Source organism: Rhipicephalus sanguineus, chromosome 4 (assembly GCF_013339695.2).
Source record: "Rhipicephalus sanguineus isolate Rsan-2018 chromosome 4, BIME_Rsan_1.4, whole genome shotgun sequence".
NCBI lineage: Eukaryota > Metazoa > Arthropoda > Arachnida > Ixodida > Ixodidae > Rhipicephalus > Rhipicephalus sanguineus.
In genome coordinates, this window is record NC_051179.1 from 56,401,541 (window position 1) to 56,417,457 (window position 15,917).

At 42.5% G+C, this 15,917-nt stretch overlaps 2 long non-coding RNA genes across 3 annotated transcripts; one reads left to right on the plus strand and one right to left on the minus strand.

Moving 5' to 3' along the window:
* Positions 1 to 228: 228 nt before the first annotated feature.
* On the minus strand, positions 229 to 11,349 carry LOC119390026 (uncharacterized). 2 transcript variants are annotated; one of them, XR_005183206.2, is made up of 4 exons: positions 10,647 to 11,349; positions 8,665 to 8,734; positions 3,952 to 4,010; positions 229 to 331 (listed from the first exon to the last, which is right to left on the minus strand). It is a non-coding gene; the product is annotated as an uncharacterized LOC119390026 (long non-coding RNA). The 2 variants fall into 2 exon arrangements; XR_005183205.2 differs by having other exon boundaries at positions 229 to 4,010; positions 10,647 to 11,330.
* A 1,860-nt stretch (positions 11,350 to 13,209) lies between these two features.
* Positions 13,210 to 13,555, plus strand: LOC119390027 (uncharacterized). Its single transcript, XR_005183207.2, has 2 exons — positions 13,210 to 13,344; positions 13,375 to 13,555. It is a non-coding gene; the product is annotated as an uncharacterized LOC119390027 (long non-coding RNA).
* The last annotated feature ends 2,362 nt before the right edge of the window (positions 13,556 to 15,917 follow it).

Here is a 15,917-nt window from a genome sequence, read left to right on the forward strand (position 1 = left end):
ATTCCTGTGCTCAAACACAATGCGATTACTACAGAGTACTTTATACTAAGTAAATAGATTACTCTGGCAGGCCATATCTTACAAATTTCATTAATCATAAGTGTCCTGTTTAACTGTATGGCTGTGAATGCTGCAGCATAAGAGAGAAATCAAATGGCCCATAAAGCGCAATTAAAAAAGGTTTAAATTGTTTTTCCCTGCTTTCTTTGAATCCATTACTAGTTTTTCATATGGTAGTGTTAAACGAAAACTGGGCTCGCCTATTGCTTTTCATCCTCTTCGTCCAAACAATAGCAGCATTACTCGCTGAGTGCGATAAAAATAATGGCAACTAGGGAAAAATGTGACAAAATCAGTCTGAGAAATGGCAGATATGCAAAATGGACACAACATATTTGTTCAATATTCAACACAGGTCTTAGGGAACAAACATTGATGCCATTTGTCACCAGCACTGAATGGGTCAAATTGAAGTATATAATTGGCCTAACAGACTGCTTATGTCCAACATGTGTAGCAGCCACTGACCTATATGCTAGGGTACCCAATTTGAATGCATTCATTGCTCAGAACAGCAGACGTGACATTCAAACTAGCATCACTTTTTTCGTAGAAAGTGAGCGCATTTGCCGCAGCCTCGAACCATCAGCACTCAATAAAGAAAAGGTAATCATCTACTGACCTAAAGATTCTAATCAGGGCACCATCAGAACTGACAGTTGGGCAAGGTGGTAGTGATTCATCATTGAAATTTTGCCGGTGTTGCTTTGGTCTCTTCTTCGTTCTAGTCTAGTGTATTAAGTGATCAACGAGAAAGTATACTTTGTCGACCATTCTTAAACATCACCAAGTTTACACAACATTAGAACCCATACATATGCCATACTTTTGTGTGACAATGCAATCCTGCCACCCTTTCATTTAATATCAGTGATATGTATACAGACATTTCTTACAAAAAGCCTCGGCATTACTGTGTTTTTCAGAACACCTTTCAGATCTTTACAGGTGCATTTGTTGAATTTTCGCCTGTTTACTGTGGATCTACAGTGACGTGATGGCTGGATGATGTCTTCACACAAATGTCACACAAATGTATAAGTTCCGAGGTCATGTCAACCGTGCCATTCATTTCAAATAGATTGACTGTCAACTATAAACGAACTCCGAGATCTGGATTATTTTGCAATTAGAAGGTATACAGGTAGATTTGTCCTGTGCTCTTTTTGATGAGGGCTGATGTGCTGGCTAGAACTTATGAATATAAGTGCCATGCAATGATGACACAGAAATCTCGGGCTTTCACACGCAGTTCAAAGGCTACCACATGTGCTCAGCATCATTTCTGCAGTTCGTACGGCAATACTGGACCCATGTTAACCTATTCAAAGCTGGTGAAGAATATTTAGAATGACAGAAAGCTGAAAAAATTGGTAATGATTCATCTTTAAATGAAGGTAGGCATGCAAACGCAGACACAAGAAAGAAGTGGGGTCAACACAAACACCAACAAACAAATGAAGAGGCATACAGTGGTGGAAAAGAAAGTGGACACAAATACCTTTACACGCATCTGCAGGGATAGGGAGACACCTAATCAATCCGGCACACTTGGAGCTTTACGTGAGAGATAACACTTCAGGAATGTGATTTCTTCTTCATGCAAGTCAGCTGACAGCTGGCTCACACATGCAGTTCCATTACTATCGATATGCCAGGCTTCTACCATTACAGGTTTTTACATTTCCACTCTTGTATGAAACTACGCATTCATCGAATTTTGGCGTGCATTTACACTCTCGACAATGCAAGGTTATATAAGATGGTAAACCTCCAGTTTATGACTCCTGATGTTTCGTTAATCTCTGGTAAACATAGCGGCCCATTTGCTCTTTGGAGAAGCAGCAACAGCGAAGAGAAACATTATACCACACCTGTACGGCAATCGGTAAAGTTGCTGGTGTGTTCTACGAAACAATGTTCGTTGCACTTGTTGTCTATTATCTGTTTATTCTTTCTCTGCAAGGTGGCACAAATCTTACGTAGCCGTAAAGACAGCATTGACACTGTATGCACTTCCCACTTTCTTTAGCCTGTGAGATAAGCAATGAGTGTAAAGAATACCTACGGCACGCTTGTTACTGTTAATTTTTGCCTCCATGTTTGCACGTGACACAGTCGGCTTCTTGAAACGTTCAGTGAGAGTGGCTACTGCAAAACAAGGATAACCTGCATCTAATTGACGCGTAACCTGTGTGTTAAAGCTGGCCTTCATTTTGTGTACAGACTGGTGAGAGATGAGTTTAAGCATGACATGAAAATAGCGTTTTTTCTAGGCTTAGAATGCTTGGAGTTGGTCTGACAACAGTATTGAAGATCCAGAAGAATACTGCTAGCAAACTTGGTTTTCCTGAAATGTTAAGGAAATGCCTAAAGTTTGTATACTATCATTCTGAAGCAATGCTTCAGTAAACTTCGGCCATCCTCCATTTAACTCAAATTGTTCAATCATTGAGGTAACCATGGATTCAAATTGGTAACCACAACAAAATATCAAGTAAGCGTAACATGCGCAGAATTGAACTTGCATTGGTTTAAAGATGCCCGAATTCTCAGTGATTTATACCTTAGCACAGTTGACAAACGCTTAGAGGAGGCCTTAGGCAAAGATATTATTGAGGTTTTTCATTACGTGTACAATTACATGATTGATTTTTTTGTAGCGGTGATAAACTTGAAACCGCGGTTACCTCAGTGAATAGACAGTTTGATGTAATTGAACGAAGGCTGAACCTTACTATATAACTGGCTCAGAATGACAGAATAGTACAATTTCAGGACATTACCTTAGTGTTTCTGTGGAACCACGTGTGATGGGAGTATGCTCCTAGACCTTCAAAACTACTGTTCAACTTCTCATCCAAGCATTCTAAATTTCTAAGGAATAGTACTGGCATTGCTGTGTCATGCCATAAGTATTTTCTCACCAAGTGCTGCGTGAACACAATGAGCACCAGCTTTAATGAACTGGTTAGGCATCTATTAGATGTAGGTCATTCTTGCGTTGTAATAGCCTCGGTAGCTCAATGTTTAAAGCACATTTTGTTACGCCTGAACGTGGTTGCAGAAAGCAATAGTAACAAGCGTGTCTTATGTGTTCCTTACATTCAGTGATTATCTCATAGGCTAAAGTGGGAAGTAGATAAGGCATTAATGTTGCCCTTATGGCTGCCAATGGGCCAGGTAAGATTTGCGCCACTGTACTGAGAAATAATGAGCAGGGAATAGACAAAAGGCAGACTCAAATATTTTTTTCCAAGACACCCACTAGTTTACTGATTGCTGTGTAGCTCTGGTTTATACAGTTCTTTGTAGCTGTGGCTGTTTCTTCATAGGACAGATGGGCTGCTGTGTTATTCAGAGATTAACGGAACGTAAGAGGTCGTAAACCAGTGGCTAACACACTAGTTTATCTTTGCATTGTCGAGGGTGTATATGCACACCAAAATTCGATGAATGCAAGGTACTATTACCTAGTATCGATATGCCTGGCATATTAATAGCAGTGGAAGCGCATGCTTGAGGCAGCCGTCGAATAATTTGCATAAAGAATGAATCAAATGCCTACACATTTCGCTCAGGTAAAGCCCCACATCTGCCAGATTAATAAGTGTCACCCCATACCAGTGTGCAGGTAAGTGTTTGTGTCTACCTTCTTTTCAGCCGCTCAGCATTTCTTCAGCTGTTAGTCAGCAATTCAGTTGTCCCGATTTCTCTCTTGTGCCCGTGTTTGCATGCCTACCTTCATTTAGGATGGTGAAGAGTGGCACGACCGTTTGCTGCTCAACCGCAGTCGAAGAAAATGTCCCCACATTGCCAATTCATGAAAATATGACAGTTTTGCAAGTGAACAACGAACACAGCTGCAGGAAGGTGAAACATAACACTTACCTGACTCTCGCTGCATGATTTGAGTAAGCATGGTGCCTCAGGACAGCTCCTTTGCAGATCTAGAGCAAAAACGCAATACAAAATATTCAACAAAACAATACAAATGTTTTTACTGTAAAAATGCATATAGGTTAAAAAGCACGAGCTCGTATAAGCTGCTAGTCACATATTTTAAAAGGTTTCCAAGAAATAATTCTCGAAGCATCCACACGCTACAAACATAAGTAGGGGTGTGCGAATAGTGGAATTTCATCTCGAATCGAATTCGAATCGAATAGTGCCGAATAGTGGACAAAAATATCGAATCGAATATTGAATACAAAAGATTTTATTGCAAATTGAAAGAAAGAACAAGGAAGTGAAATCAGCTCATGTCATCGAGCACCTAATGCGGTGAGTTGCTGCTACCGAAAGGCTACAAATTTTGATGCAGCACCACAAGCTGCTCCACATGACCTGGCTTGAGGTTCTCTCACCGTGATGGGTTGGTGTTTCCTGCAGTTGAAAATATGCCCTCACTGGACACCTCTGTAGCAGGCATGGGAATGTATCGCGAAGCAATTTTGACGATACCTGGATAAAGTGCAGCTCCATGCTCTTTCCAGTATTTCCCATGATCATCCTTTCTTGGGATCAGGGACTGAATGAAGTATTTTTTAACCTCTTGACTGTAGCTCAGTGTGTTGGTTATTTTTTGGCGCTAGCAGTTCCACAGTCTCCCAGACCTCCCTGGCCTATTTTGCTGGAGCCATGAAGCGCGGAAATGACACAATCTCCTTTAAAATAAACATCCGCTCGCTTTGAACCAGGATTTCGTTGAAAGTTTTATTGAAAGACCTACAGTAACGACGTCAGCGTTAGCTTTATCCACCCCACCCTAACCAAGTTGCACCATTGGCCTTCGTCGCGTTTTAGATATTCGCGGTCTCGAATTATTCGAAACTTCGAATACTAGCTATTCGACAGTCGAATCGAATTATTCGTTAAGCTATTATTCGATTCGAAACTCGAATATTCGCACACCTCTAAACATAAGTAAATTTCACAAGATGCATCGTCAGTGTGTGAGAATGCATTTTGGCTGTTACCTACTAGGTTATCTGCGTGCAACTTTTATAACAATACCTGGGCAAAAAACTTTATAAATGCACTTCATCTGGAACTGTGAGACGATTAATATTTACGAACGTCGATGACATAGAAAGGTTATGCGGCTTTGAATAATGATCAACAGTACATACATGACTTCCCCAATCAGCTGTGAAAATGGCTCAAGCTATCACTCTCTCCCAGCTAAATACCCGAGACAAAGTTGATGAGCATGGTGAACAGTTTTATTAAACCCCATTGCCAAGATAGCTGCTTACGACATTGCAATGACATAGTCAACAGATAAGCGCAAAATAAAATGATACGTCGGCCACACGACCAGTTTTCTTTGCGTTGGCTTATATGTATTAGTAGATAGGAGGTTGCTATTGCATATACTTCATTTTAGGCCAAAGACCTAGAAAAGTGTTCACATTGGCTCTGACTGCCTTGTTTCCTAGTGGCATGTGTGTCATCTTCACATCTTCTTGCCTAATGCTGTTTTATTGCCTTTTATATTGCACCAACCAGTGCAGTCCCAATCAAGCGCACTACTGATTTAGTTGTGCATTGCAAGCATGCAAATGTGGTTAACAAATATGAGCAAAATAAAATGCAAGGCACAATTATCTAGACAAACATAACTTTTTTTGAACGAGAAAACTGTCTTTCATTATTACGCTTCCTCAACACAGATTCCGCAGAAGTGAGTTGCAAAAGATATGTTGTTTTGATGGGCAAAATGAAGTATATGTGATGCACCTATTGACGACCTTTTCTGTAGAATATACATCTTTGTTTTTTTGTTTTTAGATTTTGAAGAAACCGGACACTAATAAGCACACAAGCTAATGTGCATTCATCATGTCTGGCTGAGTAGCTATTCAATTAATGCAACATTTCAATAACAGAGCGAGTTTCATAAAAAGAGTGTAAAAGAAGGTTACAGCTGTTGCTCATCGTAAGAAGTTTGCTTGCCCTCTCCTTGTAGCAAATTTCTAAAAAATACAAGAACCAAAGAAGGAAAATTGTAGTGATGCACCATATGGCACAAGGCAATGTGTGTGAGTGACTCATCGCTTAACCTATAAAAAATGACACCATATCTTAAAACAATGGTCATTCCTGCAGTGCCTGAATGTGCATTCTCATAAAGCTGAAATTGTTGCATTGTTTTGACACTACTTAAAAACTGATAGTTATTGACTCCAAATTGTTCCACAGAGAGTCCTATTCACCTTCTAGACGGCGGCAGCAGCCCACTTTCGCATACGCTAGGCACCAATAAAATCTGAGAACATATTCTTCTTGACGAACAGCCACCAGAGCATGGTTTTGCTGCATCAGAATAATTAAAATTGAAATTTACGCACAATGCAAGCTGATAACCATCAGTCGCACTAAAGTGACCACACACAGCAAGGGTCATTTTAGACCGTTATATCTCGTGAACAAAGTAAATGAGGACATATGATATTAAATCCGTGTGTTCATTGACAGAAGCGCTCTTCAATAAAAAATTGTCGTCAAAATTGAGACCAGATTTTCTAATTTTTTGAAAATGAACTTTTTTGAAAAAACTCGCTTCTTTAACTATTTTTTTTCTTTTTTTGCATTGCCCGTAGGAAAATGATCTTCCGTATAAATGTTGCAAAGGTTCTTTTCTATATTTACACTGTTTTGAAATTTCTGTTTGAAATAGGAAAGGCGCCAAGGTGCCTCAAGCTTAGCACACTTTTTTTCATTTCGACCGTGTTTGCCCTTTTTTCACATTTTCCTCCTTTTGAGAACGGCATAAAATATGCATGGATGTAATTCACAGTATTGCGTTTTAAAACCAGGAAAAAAAATTTTCAACACGTCATTTATAGTTCACGTTAAATTCTGCCGTGAAATCCGAAAACATTGCAGTGAGCAAAAACAGGAGGCCCGCACCACCACCTTCAAATATTTTTTGCCGCGCTGGGAGCGTTTCTTGGAAATAAAATTTTCGGTTCACTGCACTTTGAGTGTGCCCACATTACACATCAAAAACCCAGACAAAATAAAAATATCGACCGGACAGGCACGTTTGATCTCTCGTGGAATCACCCTGCTGTGCATTGCTGCTGTGTATTTGTGGAATGTGTTTTCTCACCAATGCTTCGTTCGAGGCCACCGAAAATACTATTTTATAAGAACAAATGTGCTACTGTTAATTTCTGGGATGTCAAACTCAACAAATCCGCATCCCTTGGCACGTGTGACTCAATGCATTATAAAAAGTTTAGCCTGGCTGGTATAGATTCCAACAGGGTATCTCCATCCTTGATCAAATTTCGGCGCTAAAGGAGTTCATAGTATGGTAGAGATTCACCATGGTGCCACTCGCTGGTACCAGGGAGACCGCAATAGGAGGAATCTCTTTGTCGTGTTCCACTTGGCATTCGTGACCAAAATCATATGGCTTTGAAGATGTGTGTACAAAGTATGGATAGGCACTGTACGCCTCAGGAAGCATTGCTTTTGTGTGCCTATCTGCAACAAATGCATTTATGCCACGGGTATCTCTGCGCTGGCATGAGGTGTCGCCAAAGTACCACGAAAATTCAACTCTAGGAGAGAATGTTCAGAGCCATGTGTAACGTTCAATGCAACAACAAAAGCAAGGATTGAGTGCAAGCCTACTTGGTTCACAATGAGAAGGAAAATGCTAAAGGGTCAATAGTGTGTGTAATTGTGCTTCTTGTATTGCTCAAATGTGCTGCAGCATTATAAAAAAGAGAGCGCCGTGAGAACACCATCTAACTTTGAATATGTAGGAAAGCTTCAAAATGGTGCTCCAGGAACGTTCACACATGTTGAAATGAAAACAGCAAAAAATAATGAAATATTGCACAAAACATCACAAGTCATGGCGTGATTGTCATAACTGGAGGAGGGATTTCAAGCTCCCTCAAAATTTTGAAATGCTGCATGTTCATATAAACGCACACACACATACGAACACATGGACAAAAAAATGAAGTATAGCAAGACCGCTATCATTAACAAATTTTCTGGCTAGGCTCCTGCATGGTGTGTGTTTGTGTGTGGTATTCTGGGCTATCTTCATTATGACCCTGTAGGCTGTAGCAATAACACACAAATCTCTTTGCTGTACAAGGGTGTATACATGAAAGCCAAATTTCCTGAATGTGGCCCTATTTCCTTGAATCAATGCAGGAATTGTGGGCTACTAAACATGCAAATGGAAACAGGAATAATCCTTGATACACAGGGACACACGGAACAGCAACACAACACTGTAATCGGTTTCTAGACTTGACAAATTTGGCTGTTTTGGTGCCTGATATGGGTTGTTGTTATAGAATAAACTAGACCTAGAAATGAAACGCCACACTTTAGTATTGAGCAGCTTCAGATCTAAATGCATTTTAAATTTGATGTTGATGTGTGGCACATATGTCCTATGTATTGTAGAAGATTCCTACTCCACATTAGCACTCCTACATGTTCCTATGTTCACGCGTAGCAGATGAAACTTATTGAACCTCACCACATGTGTGTAGTCACACATAAATCGCAAGTTTGATCTGTGAAAACAATAATGTCAAAATTGTTTACAACAGAGCTGTGGCCTACCTGCATTTGTTCATCACTCGGGTTCACATCAGCATTGGCTGCATATGGTCATCACCAGCAGGGGAGGTGGCTGCAACAATTTCTTTGTTAAAGCATTGCCGAGAATTTGGTCTGGTTTGTTGTCAAAGAAATCTGGTAGGTCAGGCTTTGACAGAAAGTTGTGTAATAAGGCTGTTACCAGTCAACTCAGAGGTTATGCCAAGCAGGCATGGTCTCACGCAAACCATACACGGAATAATAAATGGGACTGACAAATACAGGGATATTTTTAACTTTGTTCATCGTGGAACTAACACATTATGCACTGATTAGCTTATGTGTTAGACAGAAAATAACATGAGGGAGGTCAATATATTTCACTAATAACACACATCCTTGTCAGCCACATGCTATAATGGGCAATCAACAATTACCCATCTAAGAAAATGTGAATAAATGTTATCTGAAATTTTCAAAGCCTCATCGTACATGTGATTATTGCTCAATACACTTTCCCATGGATTCTACTGAATGAATGTCGACAGCATGTGCTTTGCTGCCTTCAACATAATTTATGAGAAATACACTTTGTGCTTGACCAAAATTGCCGAGTTTTTGCAGAATTTCTGTGGTCTACATGTCTTTTTACATCCAACAAAGCTCCGCATGCCAGTGTTTCACTGTGCCATGTCAGTGGATTAACACGGGAAGTTGGGCGAGTTGGTATGTTATCATATTCAGCTGAACGTGTAGCGCGGCATAGGTGAGGGAAGAATTGGATGACACGGCGCTTCATTCCTGGTCTATGCCACGTTGCACGTTCAACGAAACAAGCCATGTGAGTGCCATATTATCTACCTTAGATGCAGGGTGGCTTGTTTGTGCCCTTAGCAACATACACAATGTGCAACCACATTTATAGCATACTTTATGCAATTTAGCATACTTTAGCAAATAAGATTTATGGTGCCGTAACAGAGCCTGAGCTCTAGTTCATGGGTACGATTACAGCGCTGTTTAAGTGGTGCTTTATGATACTTGCCAGCATCATGGAAAACTGCAGTCCACCTATCACTCCACCAGTAGAGCGCGAATAGCGTATGAATGGTTTTACATAAACGCACTAGCACATAAACACAGTGATGAGTGCTTACCACAAGCTATACAACTGCAGAAGTTAGGAAACAAGTAATACCAATCCAATAAAGGCCGAAGTTGAGGGTAAGATGGGAGCTTGAAATGAAAAATTCGTGAACACGGGGTGCCAGCGACACCCCGTGTTCACGAATTTTGCGCGTAATACCACTGTCACAGGTAACTGCAATGCACGAACGCACATACAGTGCCGAAAGCAATAGCAAATTCAGATGAGAGTACGCCTTGCCAAATTAGGTCAACACGCATAAAAATGGGTCAAACTGACTAAACTAAATACGGTGTCATGCTGCAAAAATTGCATTTTTAGCAAATCTACCTTAGCTATTGCTTAAAAGACGACAAACAATGTCCAAGAGTGTTAACCTAAACGCTTTTGACGGTCACGTTACTTAAGGACGCACAAAATGCACGCCTAAAAAAATCCCTACATACACTTTATTTCTCCCACTGTACTGATTCACGGCTCATCGCTCAACACGGTGGCTGGAGATCATTCCTTTGGAGTTCGTTCAAAAGAAAAAAATAAATCAAGCTTCGATTTCATTGCTTTACCTCAAGTAAGTTGACAAGTGTAAAATGCACGCATAAAACACATGACGATGGTGTGTCTGAGAAAAATGTCTCCTTTCAGCAAATTTTAACATAGCGCAGTGCGTGCGCACGAGCTAATTACCAAAGCTTTATATAACTATTGATTACGCTCTTGGACAAACGTCGTGCGCGAGCACCATGCACACAACAACGATATGTGGTACCAACAAGTTATGCGATTTCCTTCAGCGACAACGCATACCACAATAAGAACGACTGACAACGTACGAAGCGTAACATTCAAAATCACTTACCTCTGGCAAGAAAGCACGCTGGCAGCGTACACTGCAGGATGACCGCCGGTTTTCAAGCGATGCGCAGAGCAAGGAACGGCCAAGCTACCCGCATCCGGCTGTCCGCCGGTATAGCTCCCGAAGTGCTCGAACGTCAAGGCATTTTCTAGGCCCACAGAGCGTGCCGTCGAGTAAAGATTGCGGTGCTGCTACTCACTGATGCGTGGAAACGTTTGAAGAGGGCACGGTGTAAAGAGGGTCTCCAAAGCTATGAATCACGTCCCTCCATCACACCGAACAAAGGAGTCGCAGAGAACGGAGTCGCTCGGCCGGCATCTGGTGACTATTTGCACGGTGCCGCGGATCATACTCAGTGAAGAACTTGCGCTTACGTCAGTAACCGCAACACACAACACACAATGCGAGGTAACGCAGTAAAGGTCGACCGCATGAACAAAACTCGACACTACGACGCACACACGAAATGCAGGACGCCGCCATGTCTGCGAAGAAAAAAAAAAAAAAAGCGACAGGGCGATGTTGGCGACACTAGCGCCACCACCACCTCAGTTTCAGTTTCGGTATCGACATATGAACAGAAAAATCGTGTGTACGTTGCTACAAATAGCTCAAACACGAGTTATAACGCTGCAAAAAGGAAATGCGCTATCTTATATATTTGTCTCATCAATCTGTCGTTGAAATTTACAGCAAGTTATGCAGATGTAGCGGAATAGTTAGTGAAGTTGTTCAGGGGAGGTCCGCCTTTGACTGCGATGTGAAAAATGCACATCATGCATTCACGAACATTTTGTCATGTAATTACATCCGCAGCTTAATGAATGCTTACCTTCAGCCTTAACTTCATTTATTAATACAAAAGCGAGTCTGCTCTGAACCATGTTGTTCATTGCTTCTCGCAGTAGTATGGAAAGCCGAGCTAGTTGGTACGAATTCATAGTGCAATAGCGTAACAAACACAGGGACACAGGCAAGAGAGACGATAGCGCTAACTTTCAACTGACGTTTATTTTTTCGGAAACGCTCATGTATATATATATACAAACAAACAATTGGTCATGCGCAGTGACTTCGTCCGACAGCAAAAAAAAAAAAAAAAATCTCACTATCCCTGTCACAGCCCTGAGACCAGCAAATCTATTTCTTTATCCGACAGGGATAAAGATGGGTGGCTTATGCACTTATCTTTGAACCGTGCAATGAAAAACGCTTCGGCTACCTCTCTAGCTGTTTCATCGCCGTTCTGAAATAATATGCTTGTGTCATCAAAACACGGTGTACATTTGCACACTGCGCAGTGAAGGGACAGGTGGCTACTTGGCCTGCATTTCAACGAAGAATGGTGTTCACGAAGGCGAACGTTTACGGAACGTCCAGATTGCCCGACATACGTGCGACTACATGACATTGGTAATCGATTACCAATGTCAGTTGAAAGTTAGCGCCTGTATCGTCTCTCTTGCCTGTGTCCCTGTTTGTTGCGCTATTGCACTATGCATTGCTTCTCGCTTGGTACAGCTCAACGCGTTTCGCTTCATCGCGGGGCTATAGCGGGGCGTTGATATAGCATACCCATCACGCGGAAACACAATAGAAAAGATAACTAACCGTGATTGCGTTTTTCGCGTGTTGTATACGTGGTTCAAAATACACGGAAACGTTTTCATCTCGGTGCCCACGGGTGCACGTAGTACGCAGTGCAAATGCGCTGCGCGATGTATTTTTGTGCCGTTTCTTAATGCACGAAATCACACCGTTCGTGCAACATGCATTTGGAAATTGTGACACAGCTGCCGGAAGTAAGTTATGAAGAATTGTGTCCGCTGTAAATGCATGGGTAAAACAGCATATGTCTGCCGCTTCGCGTTGTGCCTTGGGCGCTCTCACTGTTTCACCAGTGCCGTCACGTGCCCGTCGCGCGAATGGCACACGTTACTCCAACAACTTTTTGATGACATCAGAGCCGTGGGAAATCCTAATATTGGAATAATGTGAACGCACTGCGCGAAATTGTTGCCTTATTTCGAACTGTTTGCTTAGACTTCATAGTCGTCAAGCGCGAGCTGCTAGTGGTTATACTTGCAGCTCCCACTCGTAATCACAAACGTTTCTTTCCTTACGCGTAAAGGCGGCCTTTCGTAAGGAGAACTTCAGGTAAAGTGAAAGAAAAGGTAGAGCGACCTTTCAAAGACCCACCTTAGGACATTTTAAGGGCACCTAACGAAAGACGCCTTTATCCGTATGAGTGACTGTTATGGGAGCGAAGCTATGCACGTTTTTACGCTTGAAATCATCCATTCATGCGCGTATAACTTAATCCTACAACAAAAGGTTAAATCAAGTGTGCATTTAAGCTACTGCAAGCAAATACCGCTAGTGTTAGACGGGCATTCTGCGCGTTGCTAGCGTTGCTGACTCGCTGACTCTTGTTGGCTAAACTTTCTTTTTGGCTAAACACTAGCCGTCACAATAACGCGTTTTCTAAATTTCCCGTCGTTTCATTTGTGTACGTTCGATGCACGTGTGTGTGCTGGTGGTTGCACGGTACGTTTGCATTCGTAAGCTATAACAAAGTGAAGGGCGTTGTGTGCGGTCCCCTCGTTGAGCCCGGGCTCCCGCCTGTTTCCCTCCATTCGGCTTGCGTCCTCAAGGGAAAGGGGGATGTCTCAAGGCTGAATTCCCGTAATGTCCCCGTGTTGTTGTTATTTGTGGTTATGTGGAGGAAGAGACGTGTTGTGTGGCCGTGTTCTGGCCGTTCTCGCGGCCGTCAGTGGCAGCGGTAGAGAAACGGACGGTCTGTGCGAACCGAAGTGAATGCGCGTGAACGATGTGCCTGTGTGGTGAATATTACCTCCTTCTGAATGTGTTCTAATTCAGCTTTATGCTAATAAATGGGTAAGGTTTTCTCATTGCCTTACTTGTGTTTATTTATTTCGGTCGGTGTTAGCACTCTTGCCGTTAGATTTACGCACCGAGGACTACCAGCGGACTAGTTGGGATTATTCCAAAGAAATCGAAAGGCTGACCACACGGAAGAAGCGTTTACGACAGGTGAGCTCCGTTTTCGCATCTTGCTACTTTCGAGGAGCGAAGACAGCAGCATTTTGCCGATACTGAGGCTCCTGATGTTTGTTCAAATTGTGGCTCAATCGTGCCAGCTTCATCGCCTTTCCACGCGTGATATGTATCCTCGATGAAATACGACACGTGTGATTGCTCGCACATTGCTTCGAAGCTTTTTTTTTTCTTTTTATTGTTGCGGATGTCGTGCTTTGTACGCAAATACACACATATCGCCATGCTGGATAGCATAAGCCCTAGGTACTTCGAAAGCTACCTTACGGAGGCTTCCTTTTCGTAAAGTTGTCTAAAGGGGGCTGCTGACGATAAAGTGTGTTCTTGAAACACGGTAAGGAGCCGGGCAAGTAATAAAGATGTACTCGTGCAAGTGCACCGCCGAGCTAACAATACGAACCAATACGCTAGCGGTCGATCGAGTTGCTTGTAACCGTCGCGTACAACAATCTTTGACAACGGACATCGTGTCTATGCGAAATTAGGCCAAGCATGTAGGCGACGCAAAATGTAATTTTAGAAGTGTTGCACTTTGTCGCTTATGCTTTCTCCAATTAGTTAGGGCTTTCGTCAGTTAATTGTCATGTGCAGCGCTTGCCTCTCGCTCGTTGGTTCAGAAGTAAACTCATCTCACTTCCATTTTCAATGCAAGGAAACAGGGGCGTAGCCAGAAATTTTTTTCGGGGGGGGGGGGGGTTCAGCCATACTTTATATATGTTCGTGCGTGCGTTTGTATGTGTGCGTGTATATATACACATGCAAAATTGAAAATTTTTCGGGGGGGCCGGGGTTGAACCCCTCAACCCCCCCCCTTGGCTACGCCCCTGCAAGGAAACACCTATAGATGCTCAACAAAATGCGTTGGCGGGCTAGTTTTTTTTTTTTTTTTGCGCTAAAAAAACCTATAGATGCGCGTTGACAGTTGATGCACAATGCGCTAGAGTTCAAAGTTGTATCACAACAATTCGGCAGTTTTCTCGGATGAGTACTTCTATGCATTATAAATGCAGCTGATCACGAAGCATCCATAATCAGTAACGTACGTGTCCATCGACACAGGCTCCTCATGTTTCTATTATCACATCTATTGCACCCAGCATCCACCCGGCACCTCACCACGTACGCCACCACCCACCCACTTTGCCCACCGGGTCTCCCACCAAACACGAAGCATCCCTGCATCCACCCAGCACACCCACCAATTGTTCCACCGCCCACCAACTTTGTGTCTCCACCACCCACCCATTATGCCCACCGAGTGTCCACCAAACCACCAACTTTCCCAGCACGCCCACCAAGGGTCCCACGATGTCCACCATTACTCCCACCATGTACAGCACGTTGTCCATCATACCCACCAGAATTTCCACCATTTCCATCATAAATTTTATGATGGGCAATGCTGGGATTTTCAATAGGGTGCCGTCTTATCTAGACCAAGAACAACCCAACACGTTTGTGAAAGCCTTTATAGTGTACAAAGAAGCGTACTTACTCGAGATACAAAAACGTTTCAGAAAAACAGTACTCATGTTTCTACAATTTATTGAAAAAAACTTTCTCGAAAAACATCACCAATGCTTTGCAATGTTTACAAGACACGTTTTCGCGACGGTTAAAGGGATACTGACCCAAAATCGGAAAATTTTACGAGAACTCGGTAAATGAAATCTCAGTGTGCGATTACATCGAATAGATGTCGTCTCTGAGCAATATTTTTTCAGCGGATAGTTGTATTTTCGGTGTCTCATCTTTCTACGTCGCATCCTTCTACGGTACCTTAAACAATTCGAACAGATCGGCCGTGATGTGAGCACCGAGCAGTTATTCGCGCGTACTCTGTCGCTAGAAGAGTCGTCAGTATTCAACTTCAGTTTTTCAATTTCACCGAGCAGATTTTCCATGCCCGCAGCACTTCTTACACTGTACTACAGCCGTTTGCGTTTCGTGCTGTAGCCGTTCACTACGCAGTTAAACTGCTCGTCAACTACAACTATCTTTTGCACAAGTAAGTCTCCGTTCCCGAAGCAAAGTGTGGGATTGGGCTAGTTGGTGTTCCATTATTAAACTGCTCAGCGCAAAAAATTTGTCACGGTACACAAAGAAAAGACGAGGACCAGCGCTGGTCCTCGTCTTTTCTATATGTGTACCGTGTCAAATTTTTGCGCTGAGCAGCCCGTTCCCGAGCCGGCGAGT